The sequence below is a fragment of the Oncorhynchus nerka genome, linkage group LG1 (genome assembly GCF_034236695.1).
Source record: "Oncorhynchus nerka isolate Pitt River linkage group LG1, Oner_Uvic_2.0, whole genome shotgun sequence".
NCBI lineage: Eukaryota > Metazoa > Chordata > Actinopteri > Salmoniformes > Salmonidae > Oncorhynchus > Oncorhynchus nerka.
Window position 1 is genome coordinate 58,091,490 of NC_088396.1, and position 11,357 is coordinate 58,102,846.

Genomic DNA, 11,357 nt, shown 5'->3' on the forward strand with positions numbered 1-11,357 from the left:
CTAGTGTGAGGGGTTATATCAGTAGTCTAGTGTGAGGTTATAACAGTAGTCTAGTGTGAGGGGTTATAACAGTAGTCTAGTGTGAGGGGTTATAACAGTAGTCTAGTGTGAGAGGTTATAACAGTAGTCGAGGGGTTATATCAGTAGTCTAGTGTGAGGGGTTGTGTCAGTAGTCTAGTGTGAGGGGTTATGTCAGTAGTCTAGTGTGAGGGGTTATGTCAGTAGTCTAGTGGGAGGGGTTATAACAGTAGTCTAGTGTGAGGGGTTATAACAGTAGTCTAGTGTGAGGGGTTATAACAGTAGTCTAGTGTGAGGGGTTATAACAGTAGTCTAGGGGTTATGTCAGTAGTCTAGTGTGAGGGGTTATAACAGTAGTCTAGTGTGAGGGGTTATAACAGTAGTCTAGGGGTTATGTCAGTAGTCTAGTGTGAGGGGTTATGTCAGTAGTCTAGTGTGAGGGGTTATGTCAGTAGTCTAGTGTGAGGGGTCATAACAGTAGTCTAGGGGTTATATCAGTAGTCTAGGGGTTATGTCAGTAGTCTAGTGTGAGGGGTTATATCAGTAGTCTAGTGTGAGGGGTTATAACAGTAGTCTAGTGTGAGGGGTTATAACAGTAGTCTAGTGTGAGGGGTCATAACAGTAGTCTAGGGGTTATAACAGTAGTCTAGGGGTTATAACAGTAGTCTAGGGGTTATAACAGTAGTCTAGTGTGAGGGGTTATATCAGTAGTCTAGTGTGAGGGGTTATAACAGTAGTCTAGTGTGAGGGGTTATAACAGTAGTCTAGTGTGAGGGGTTATAACAGTAGTCTAGTGTGAGGGGTTATAACAGTAGTCTAGGGGTTATGTCAATAGTCTAGTGGGAGGGGTTATAACAGTAGTCTAGTGTGAGGGGTTATATCAGTAGTCTAGTGTGAGGGGTTATATCAGTAGTCTGGTGTGAGGGGTTATGTCAGTAGTCTAGTGTGAGGGGTTATAACAGTAGTCTAGTGTGAGGGGTTATAACAGTAGTCTAGTGTGAGGGGTTATAACAGTAGTCTAGTGTCAGAGGTTATAACAGTAGTCGAGGGGTTATATCAGTAGTCTAGTGTGAGGGGTTGTGTCAGTAGTCTAGTGTGAGGGGTTATGTCAGTAGTCTAGTGTGAGGGGTTATAACAGTAGTCTAGTGTGAGGGGTTATAACAGTAGTCTAGGGGTTATGTCAGTAGTCTAGTGTGAGGGGTTATAACAGTAGTCTAGTGTGAGGGGTTATAACAGTAGTCTAGGGGTTATGTCAGTAGTCTAGTGTGAGGGGTTATGTCAGTAGTCTAGTGTGAGGGGTTATGTCAGTAGTCTAGTGTGAGGGGTTATAACAGTAGTCTAGTGTGAGGGGTTATAACAGTAGTCTAGTGTGAGGGGTTATAACAGTAGTCTAGTGTGAGGGGTCATAACAGTAGTCTAGGGGTTATATCAGTAGTCTAGGGGTTATGTCAGTAGTCTAGTGTGAGGGGTTATATCAGTAGTCTAGTGTGAGGGGTTATAACAGTAGTCTAGTGTGAGGGGTTATAACAGTAGTCTAGTGTGAGGGGTCATAACAGTAGTCTAGGGGCTATAACAGTAGTCTATGGGTTATAACAGTAGTCTAGGGGTTATAACAGTAGTCTAGTGTGAGGGGTTATATCAGTAGTCTAGTGTGAGGGGTTATAACAGTAGTCTAGTGTGAGGGGTTATAACAGTAGTCTAGTGTGAGGGGTTATAACAGTAGTCTAGTGGTTATAACAGTAGTCTAGTGTGAGGGGTTATAACAGTAGTCTAGTGTGAGGGGTTATAACAGTAGTCTAGTGGTTATAACAGTAGTCTAGTGGTTATAACAGTAGTCTAGTGGTCATAACAGTAGTCTAGTGGTTATAACAGTAGTCTAGTGTGAGGGGTTATAACAGTAGTCTAGTGTGAGGGGTTATAACAGTAGTCTAGTGTGAGGGGTTATAACAGTAGTCGAGGGGTTATATCAGTAGTCTAGTGTGAGGGGTTGTGTCAGTAGTCTAGTGTGAGGGGTTATGTCAGTAGTCTAGTGTGAGGGGTTATGTCAGTAGTCTAGTGGGAGGGGTTATAACAGTAGTCTAGTGTGAGGGGTTATAACAGTAGTCTAGTGTGAGGGGTTATAACAGTAGTCTAGTGTGAGGGGTTATAACAGTAGTCTAGGGGTTATGTCAGTAGTCTAGTGTGAGGGGTTATAACAGTAGTCTAGTGTGAGGGGTTATAACAGTAGTCTAGGGGTTATGTCAGTAGTCTAGTGTGAGGGGTTATGTCAGTAGTCTAGTGTGAGGGGTTATGTCAGTAGTCTAGTGTGAGGGGTCATAACAGTAGTCTAGGGGTTATATCAGTAGTCTAGGGTTATGTCAGTAGTCTAGTGTGAGGGGTTATATCAGTAGTCTAGTGTGAGGGGTTATAACAGTAGTCTAGTGTGAGGGGTTATAACAGTAGTCTAGTGTGAGGGGTCATAACAGTAGTCTAGGGGTTATAACAGTAGTCTAGGGGTTATAACAGTAGTCTAGGGGTTATAACAGTAGTCTAGTGTGAGGGGTTATATCAGTAGTCTAGTGTGAGGGGTTATAACAGTAGTCTAGTGTGAGGGGTTATAACAGTAGTCTAGTGTGAGGGGTTATAACAGTAGTCTAGTGTGAGGGGTTATAACAGTAGTCTAGGGGTTATGTCAGTAGTCTAGTGGGAGGGGTTATAACAGTAGTCTAGTGTGAGGGGTTATATCAGTAGTCTAGTGTGAGGGGTAGTGAACCTACTTGAAGACGATGGTGTTGGGTCAGTGGTAGGGGTAGTTGACCTACTTGAAGCCGATGATGTTGGGTCAGTGTCAGTGTTAGGGGTAGTGAACCTACTTGAAGACGATGGTGTTGGGTCAGTGGTTGGGGTAGTGGACCTACGTGAAGCCGATGATGTTGGGATAGTGAACCTACTTGAAGCCGATGATGTTGGGTCAGTGTCAGTGGTAGGGGTAGTGAACCTACTTGAAGCTGATGATGTTGGGTCAGTGTTAGGGGTAGTGGACCTACTTGAAGCCAATGATGTTGGGTCAGTGGTAGGGGTAGTGGACCTACTTGAAGCCAATGATGTTGGGTCAGTGTTAGGGGTAGTGGACCTACTTGAAGCTGATGATGTTGGGTCAGTGTTAGGGGTAGTGGACCTACTTGAAGCTGATGATGTTGGGTCAGTGGTAGGGGTAGTGGACCTACTTGAAGCCGATGATATTGGGTCAGTGTCAGTGTTAGTGTTAGTGAACCTACTTGAAGCCGATGATGTTGAGTGAGTGTTAGGGGTAGTGAACCTACTTGAAGCCAATGATGTTGGGTCAGTGGTAGGGGTAGTGAACCTACTTGAAGCTGATGATGTTGGGTCAGTGGTAGGGGTAGTGAACCTACTTGAAGCCGATGATGTTGGGTCAGTGGTAGGGGTAGTGAACCTACTTGAAGCTGATGATGTTGGGTCAGTGTTAGGGTAGTGGACCTACTTGAAGCTGATGATGTTGGGTCAGTGTTAGGGTAGTGGACCTACTTGAAGCTGATGATGTTGGGTCAGTGTTAGGGTAGTGGACCTACTTGAAGCTGATGATGTTGGGTCAGTGTTAGGGGTAGTGGACCTACTTGAAGCCAATGATGTTGGGTCAGTGGTAGGGGTAGTGAACCTACTTCAAGCCGATGATGTTGGGTCAGTGGTAGGGGTAGTGAACCTACTTGAAGCCGATGATGTTGGGTTAGTTATAGGGGTAGTGTACCTACTTGAAGCTGATGATGTTGGGTCAGTGGTAGGGGTAGTGAACCTACTTCAAGCCAATGATGTTGGGTTAGTTATAGGGGTAGTGTACCTACTTGAAGCTGATGATGTTGGGTCAGTGGTAGGGGTAGTGAACCTACTTGAAGCCGATGATGTTGGGTCAGTGGTAGGGGTAGTGAACCTACTTGAAACCGATGATGTTGGGTCAGTGGTAGGGGTAGTGAACCTACTTGAAGCCGATGATGTTGGGTCAGTGTCAGTGGTAGGGGTAGTGGACCTACTTGAAACCGATGATGTTGGGTCAGTGTTAGGGGTAGTGAACCTACTTGAAGCCGATGATGTTGGGTTAGTTATAGGGGTAGTGTACCTACTTGAAGCTGATGATGTTGGGTCAGTGGTAGGGGTAGTGAACCTACTTCAAGCCAATGATGTTGGGTTAGTTATAGGGGTAGTGTACCTACTTGAAGCTGATGATGTTGGGTCAGTGGTAGGGGTAGTGAACCTACTTGAAGCCGATGATGTTGGGTCAGTGGTAGGGGTAGTGAACCTACTTGAAACCGATGATGTTGGGTCAGTGGTAGGGGTAGTGAACCTACTTGAAGCCGATGATGTTGGGTCAGTGTCAGTGGTAGGGGTAGTGGACCTACTTGAAACCGATGATGTTGGGTCAGTGTTAGGGGTAGTGAACCTACTTGAAGCCGATGATGTTGGGTCAGTGGTAGGGGTAGTGAACCTACTTGAAGCCGATGATGTTGGGTCAGTGTCAGTGGTAGGGGTAGTGAACCTACTTGAAACCGATGATGTTGGGTCAGTGGTAGGGGTAGTGAACCTACGTGAAGCCGATGATGTTGGGATAGTGAACATACTTGAAACCGATGATGTTGGGTCAGTGGTAGGGGTAGTGGACCTACGTGAAGCCGATGATGTTGGGATAGTGAACCTACTTGAAACCGATGATGTTGGGTCAGTGGTAGGGGTAGTGGACCTACTTGAAGCCGATGATGTTGGGTCAGTGGAAGGGGTAGTGGACCTACTTGAAGCTGATGATGTTGGGTCAGTGTTAGGGGTAGTGGACCTACTTGAAGCTGATGATGTTGGGTCAGTGGTAGGGGTAGTGGACCTACGTGAAGCCGATGATGTTGGGATAGTGAACCTACTTGAAACCGATGATGTTGGGTCAGTGGTAGGGGTAGTGGACCTACTTGAAGCTGATGATGTTGGGTCAGTGTTAGGGGTAGTGGACCTACTTGAAGCTGATGATGTTGGGTCAGTGTTAGGGGTAGTGGACCTACTTGAAGCCAATGATGTTGGGTCAGTGGTAGGGGTAGTGAACCTACTTCAAGCCGATGATGTTGGGTCAGTGGTAGGGGTAGTGAACCTACTTGAAGCCGATGATGTTGGGTTAGTTATAGGGGTAGTGTACCTACTTGAAGCTGATGATGTTGGGTCAGTGGTAGGGGTAGTGGACCTACTTGAAGCTGATGATGTTGGGTCAGTGTTAGGGGTAGTGGACCTACTTGAAGCTGATGATGTTGGGTCAGTGGTAGGGGTAGTGGACCTACTTGAAGCCGATGATATTGGGTCAGTGTCAGTGTTAGTGTTAGTGAACCTACTTGAAGCCGATGATGTTGAGTGAGTGTTAGGGGTAGTGAACCTACTTGAAGCCAATGATGTTGGGTCAGTGGTAGGGGTAGTGAACCTACTTGAAGCCGATGATGTTGGGTCAGTGGTAGGGGTAGTGAACCTACTTGAAGCTGATGATGTTGGGTCAGTGTTAGGGGTAGTGGACCTACTTGAAGCTGATGATGTTGGGTCAGTGTTAGGGGTAGTGGACCTACTTGAAGCTGATGATGTTGGGTCAGTGTTAGGGGTAGTGGACCTACTTGAAGCTGATGATGTTGGGTCAGTGTTAGGGGTAGTGGACCTACTTGAAGCCAATGATGTTGGGTCAGTGGTAGGGGTAGTGAACCTACTTCAAGCCGATGATGTTGGGTCAGTGGTAGGGGTAGTGAACCTACTTGAAGCCGATGATGTTGGGTTAGTTATAGGGGTAGTGTACCTACTTGAAGCTGATGATGTTGGGTCAGTGGTAGGGGTAGTGAACCTACTTCAAGCCAATGATGTTGGGTTAGTTATAGGGGTAGTGTACCTACTTGAAGCTGATGATGTTGGGTCAGTGGTAGGGGTAGTGAACCTACTTGAAGCCGATGATGTTGGGTCAGTGGTAGGGGTAGTGAACCTACTTGAAACCGATGATGTTGGGTCAGTGGTAGGGGTAGTGAACCTACTTGAAGCCGATGATGTTGGGTCAGTGTCAGTGGTAGGGGTAGTGGACCTACTTGAAACCGATGATGTTGGGTCAGTGTTAGGGGTAGTGAACCTACTTGAAGCCGATGATGTTGGGTTAGTTATAGGGGTAGTGTACCTACTTGAAGCTGATGATGTTGGGTCAGTGGTAGGGGTAGTGAACCTACTTCAAGCCAATGATGTTGGGTTAGTTATAGGGGTAGTGTACCTACTTGAAGCTGATGATGTTGGGTCAGTGGTAGGGGTAGTGAACCTACTTGAAGCCGATGATGTTGGGTCAGTGGTAGGGGTAGTGAACCTACTTGAAACCGATGATGTTGGGTCAGTGGTAGGGGTAGTGAACCTACTTGAAGCCGATGATGTTGGGTCAGTGTCAGTGGTAGGGGTAGTGGACCTACTTGAAACCGATGATGTTGGGTCAGTGTTAGGGGTAGTGAACCTACTTGAAGCCGATGATGTTGGGTCAGTGGTAGGGGTAGTGAACCTACTTGAAGCCGATGATGTTGGGTCAGTGTCAGTGGTAGGGGTAGTGAACCTACTTGAAACCGATGATGTTGGGTCAGTGGTAGGGGTAGTGAACCTACGTGAAGCCGATGATGTTGGGATAGTGAACATACTTGAAACCGATGATGTTGGGTCAGTGGTAGGGGTAGTGGACCTACGTGAAGCCGATGATGTTGGGATAGTGAACCTACTTGAAACCGATGATGTTGGGTCAGTGGTAGGGGTAGTGGACCTACTTGAAGCCGATGATGTTGGGTCAGTGGAAGGGGTAGTGGACCTACTTGAAGCTGATGATGTTGGGTCAGTGTTAGGGGTAGTGGACCTACTTGAAGCTGATGATGTTGGGTCAGTGGTAGGGGTAGTGGACCTACGTGAAGCCGATGATGTTGGGATAGTGAACCTACTTGAAACCGATGATGTTGGGTCAGTGGTAGGGGTAGTGGACCTACTTGAAGCTGATGATGTTGGGTCAGTGTTAGGGGTAGTGGACCTACTTGAAGCTGATGATGTTGGGTCAGTGTTAGGGGTAGTGGACCTACTTGAAGCCAATGATGTTGGGTCAGTGGTAGGGGTAGTGAACCTACTTCAAGCCGATGATGTTGGGTCAGTGGTAGGGTAGTGAACCTACTTGAAGCCGATGATGTTGGGTTAGTTATAGGGTAGTGTACCTACTTGAAGCTGATGATGTTGGGTCAGTGGTAGGGGTAGTGGACCTACTTGAAGCTGATGATGTTGGGTCAGTGTTAGGGGTAGTGGACCTACTTGAAGCTGATGATGTTGGGTCAGTGGTAGGGGTAGTGGACCTACTTGAAGCCGATGATATTGGGTCAGTGTCAGTGTTAGTGTTAGTGAACCTACTTGAAGCCGATGATGTTGAGTGAGTGTTAGGGGTAGTGAACCTACTTGAAGCCAATGATGTTGGGTCAGTGGTAGGGGTAGTGAACCTACTTGAAGCTGATGATGTTGGGTCAGTGGTAGGGGTAGTGAACCTACTTGAAGCCGATGATGTTGGGTCAGTGGTAGGGGTAGTGAACCTACTTGAAGCTGATGATGTTGGGTCAGTGTTAGGGGTAGTGGACCTACTTGAAGCTGATGATGTTGGGTCAGTGTTAGGGGTAGTGGACCTACTTGAAGCTGATGATGTTGGGTCAGTGTTAGGGGTAGTGGACCTACTTGAAGCTGATGATGTTGGGTCAGTGTTAGGGGTAGTGGACCTACTTGAAGCCAATGATGTTGGGTCAGTGGTAGGGGTAGTGAACCTACTTGAAGCCGATGATGTTGGGTCAGTGGTAGGGGTAGTGAACCTACTTGAAGCCGATGATGTTGGGTTAGTTATAGGGGTAGTGTACCTACTTGAAGCTGATGATGTTGGGTCAGTGGTAGGGGTAGTGAACCTACTTCAAGCCAATGATGTTGGGTTAGTTATAGGGGTAGTGTACCTACTTGAAGCTGATGATGTTGGGTCAGTGGTAGGGGTAGTGAACCTACTTGAAGCCGATGATGTTGGGTCAGTGGTAGGGGTAGTGAACCTACTTGAAACCGATGATGTTGGGTCAGTGGTAGGGGTAGTGAACCTACTTGAAGCCGATGATGTTGGGTCAGTGGTAGGGGTAGTGGACCTACTTGAAACCGATGATGTTGGGTCAGTGTTAGGGGTAGTGAACCTACTTGAAGCCGATGATGTTGGGTTAGTTATAGGGGTAGTGTACCTACTTGAAGCTGATGATGTTGGGTCAGTGGTAGGGGTAGTGAACCTACTTCAAGCCAATGATGTTGGGTTAGTTATAGGGGTAGTGTACCTACTTGAAGCTGATGATGTTGGGTCAGTGGTAGGGGTAGTGAACCTACTTGAAGCCGATGATGTTGGGTCAGTGTTAGGGGTAGTGAACCTACTTGAAGCCGATGATGTTGGGTCAGTGGTAGGGGTAGTGAACCTACTTGAAGCCGATGATGTTGGGTCAGTGTCAGTGGTAGGGGTAGTGAACCTACTTGAAACCGATGATGTTGGGTCAGTGGTAGGGGTAGTGAACCTACGTGAAGCCGATGATGTTGGGATAGTGAACATACTTGAAACCGATGATGTTGGGTCAGTGGTAGGGGTAGTGGACCTACGTGAAGCCGATGATGTTGGGATAGTGAACCTACTTGAAACCGATGATGTTGGGTCAGTGGTAGGGGTAGTGGACCTACTTGAAGCCGATGATGTTGGGTCAGTGGAAGGGGTAGTGGACCTACTTGAAGCTGATGATGTTGGGTCAGTGTTAGGGGTAGTGGACCTACTTGAAGCTGATGATGTTGGGTCAGTGGTAGGGGTAGTGGACCTACGTGAAGCCGATGATGTTGGGATAGTGAACCTACTTGAAACCGATGATGTTGGGTCAGTGGTAGGGGTAGTGGACCTACTTGAAGCTGATGATGTTGGGTCAGTGTTAGGGGTAGTGGACCTACTTGAAGCTGATGATGTTGGGTCAGTGTTAGGGGTAGTGGACCTACTTGAAGCCAATGATGTTGGGTCAGTGGTAGGGGTAGTGAACCTACTTCAAGCCGATGATGTTGGGTCAGTGGTAGGGGTAGTGAACCTACTTGAAGCCGATGATGTTGGGTTAGTTATAGGGGTAGTGTACCTACTTGAAGCTGATGATGTTGGGTCAGTGGTAGGGGTAGTGAACCTACTTCAAGCCAATGATGTTGGGTTAGTTATAGGGGTAGTGTACCTACTTGAAGCTGATGATGTTGGGTCAGTGGTAGGGGTAGTGAACCTACTTGAAGCCGATGATGTTCGGTCAGTGGTAGGGGTAGTAAACCTACTTGAAACCGATGATGTTGGGTCAGTGGTAGGGGTAGTGAACCTACTTGAAGCCGATGATGTTGGGTCAGTGTCAGTGGTAGGGGTAGTGGACCTACTTGAAACCGATGATGTTGGGTCAGTGTTAGGGGTAGTGAACCTACTTGAAGCCGATGATGTTGGGTCAGTGGTAGGGGTAGTGAACCTACTTGAAGCCGATGATGTTGGGTCAGTGTCAGTGGTAGGGGTAGTGGACCTACTTGAAACCGATGATGTTGGGTCAGTGGTAGGGGTAGTGAACCTACGTGAAGCCGATGATGTTGGGATAGTGAACATACTTGAAACCGATGATGTTGGGTCAGTGGTAGGGGTAGTGGACCTACGTGAAGCCGATGATGTTGGGATAGTGAACCTACTTGAAACTGATGATGTTGGGTCAGTGGTAGGGGTAGTGGACCTACTTGAAGCCGATGATGTTGGGTCAGTGGAAGGGGTAGTGGACCTATTTGAAGCTGATGATGTTGGGTCAGTGTTAGGGGTAGTGGACCTACTTGAAGCTGATGATGTTGGGTCAGTGTTAGGGGTAGTGGACCTACTTGAAGCTGATGATGTTGGGTCAGTGGTAGGGGTAGTGAACCTACTTGAAGCCGATGATATTGGGTCAGTGTCAGTGGTAGGGGTAGTGGACCTACTTGAAACCGATGATGTTGGGTCAGTGTTAGGGGTAGTGAACCTACTTGAAGCCGATGATGTTGGGTCAGTGGTAGGGGTAGTGAACCTACTTGAAGCCGATGATGTTGGGTCACTGTCAGTGGTAGGGGTAGTGGACCTACTTGAAACCGATGATGTTGGGTCAGTGGTAGGGGTAGTGAACCTACGTGAAGCCGATGATGTTGGGATAGTGAACAAACTTGAAACCGATGATGTTGGGTCAGTGGTAGGGGTAGTGGACCTACGTGAAGCCGATGATGTTGGGATAGTGAACCTACTTGAAACCGATGATGTTGGGTCAGTGGTAGGGGTAGTGGACCTACTTGAAGCCTATGATGTTGGGTCAGTGGAAGGGGTAGTGGACCTACTTGAAGCTGATGATGTTGGGTCAGTGTTAGGGGTAGTGGACCTACTTGAAGCTGATGATGTTGGGTCAGTGTTAGGGGTAGTGGACCTACTTGAAGCCAATGATGTTGGGTCAGTGGTAGGGGTAGTGAACCTACGTGAAGCCGATGATGTTGGGATAGTGAACATACTTGAAACCGATGATGTTGGGTCAGTGGTAGGGGTAGTGGACCTACGTGAAGCCGATGATGTTGGGATAGTGAACCTACTTGAAACCGATGATGTTGGGTCAGTGGTAGGGGTAGTGGACCTACTTGAAGCCGATGATGTTGGGTCAGTGGAAGGGGTAGTGGACCTACTTGAAGCTGATGATGTTGGGTCAGTGTTAGGGGTAGTGGACCTACTTGAAGCTGATGATGTTGGGTCAGTGTTAGGGGTAGTGGACCTACTTGAAGCCAATGATGTTGGGTCAGTGGTAGGGGTAGTGAACCTACTTCAAGCCGATGATGTTGGGTCAGTGGTAGGGGTAGTGAACCTACTTGAAGCCGATGATGTTGGGTTAGTTATAGGGGTAGTGTACCTACTTGAAGCTGATGATGTTGGGTCAGTGGTAGGGGTAGTGAACCTACTTCAAGCCAATGATGTTGGGTTAGTTATAGGGGTAGTGTACCTACTTGAAGCTGATGATGTTGGGTCAGTGGTAGGGGTAGTGAACCTACTTGAAGCCGATGATGTTGGGTCAGTGGTAGGGGTAGTGAACCTACTTGAAACCGATGATGTTGGGTCAGTGGTAGGGGTAGTGAACCTACTTGAAGCCGATGATGTTGGGTCAGTGTCAGTGGTAGGGGTAGTGGACCTACTTGAAACCGATGATGTTGGGTCAGTGTTAGGGGTAGTAAACCTACTTGAAGCCGATGATGTTGGGTCAGTGGTAGGGGTAGTG

General features: G+C 47.5%; 1 protein-coding gene across 1 annotated transcript in view; it reads right to left on the minus strand.

Moving 5' to 3' along the window:
- Nucleotides 1-11,357, minus strand: part of si:ch211-45c16.2 (mitogen-activated protein kinase kinase kinase 13) — a 161,908-nt gene that overhangs the window by 84,581 nt on the left and 65,970 nt on the right.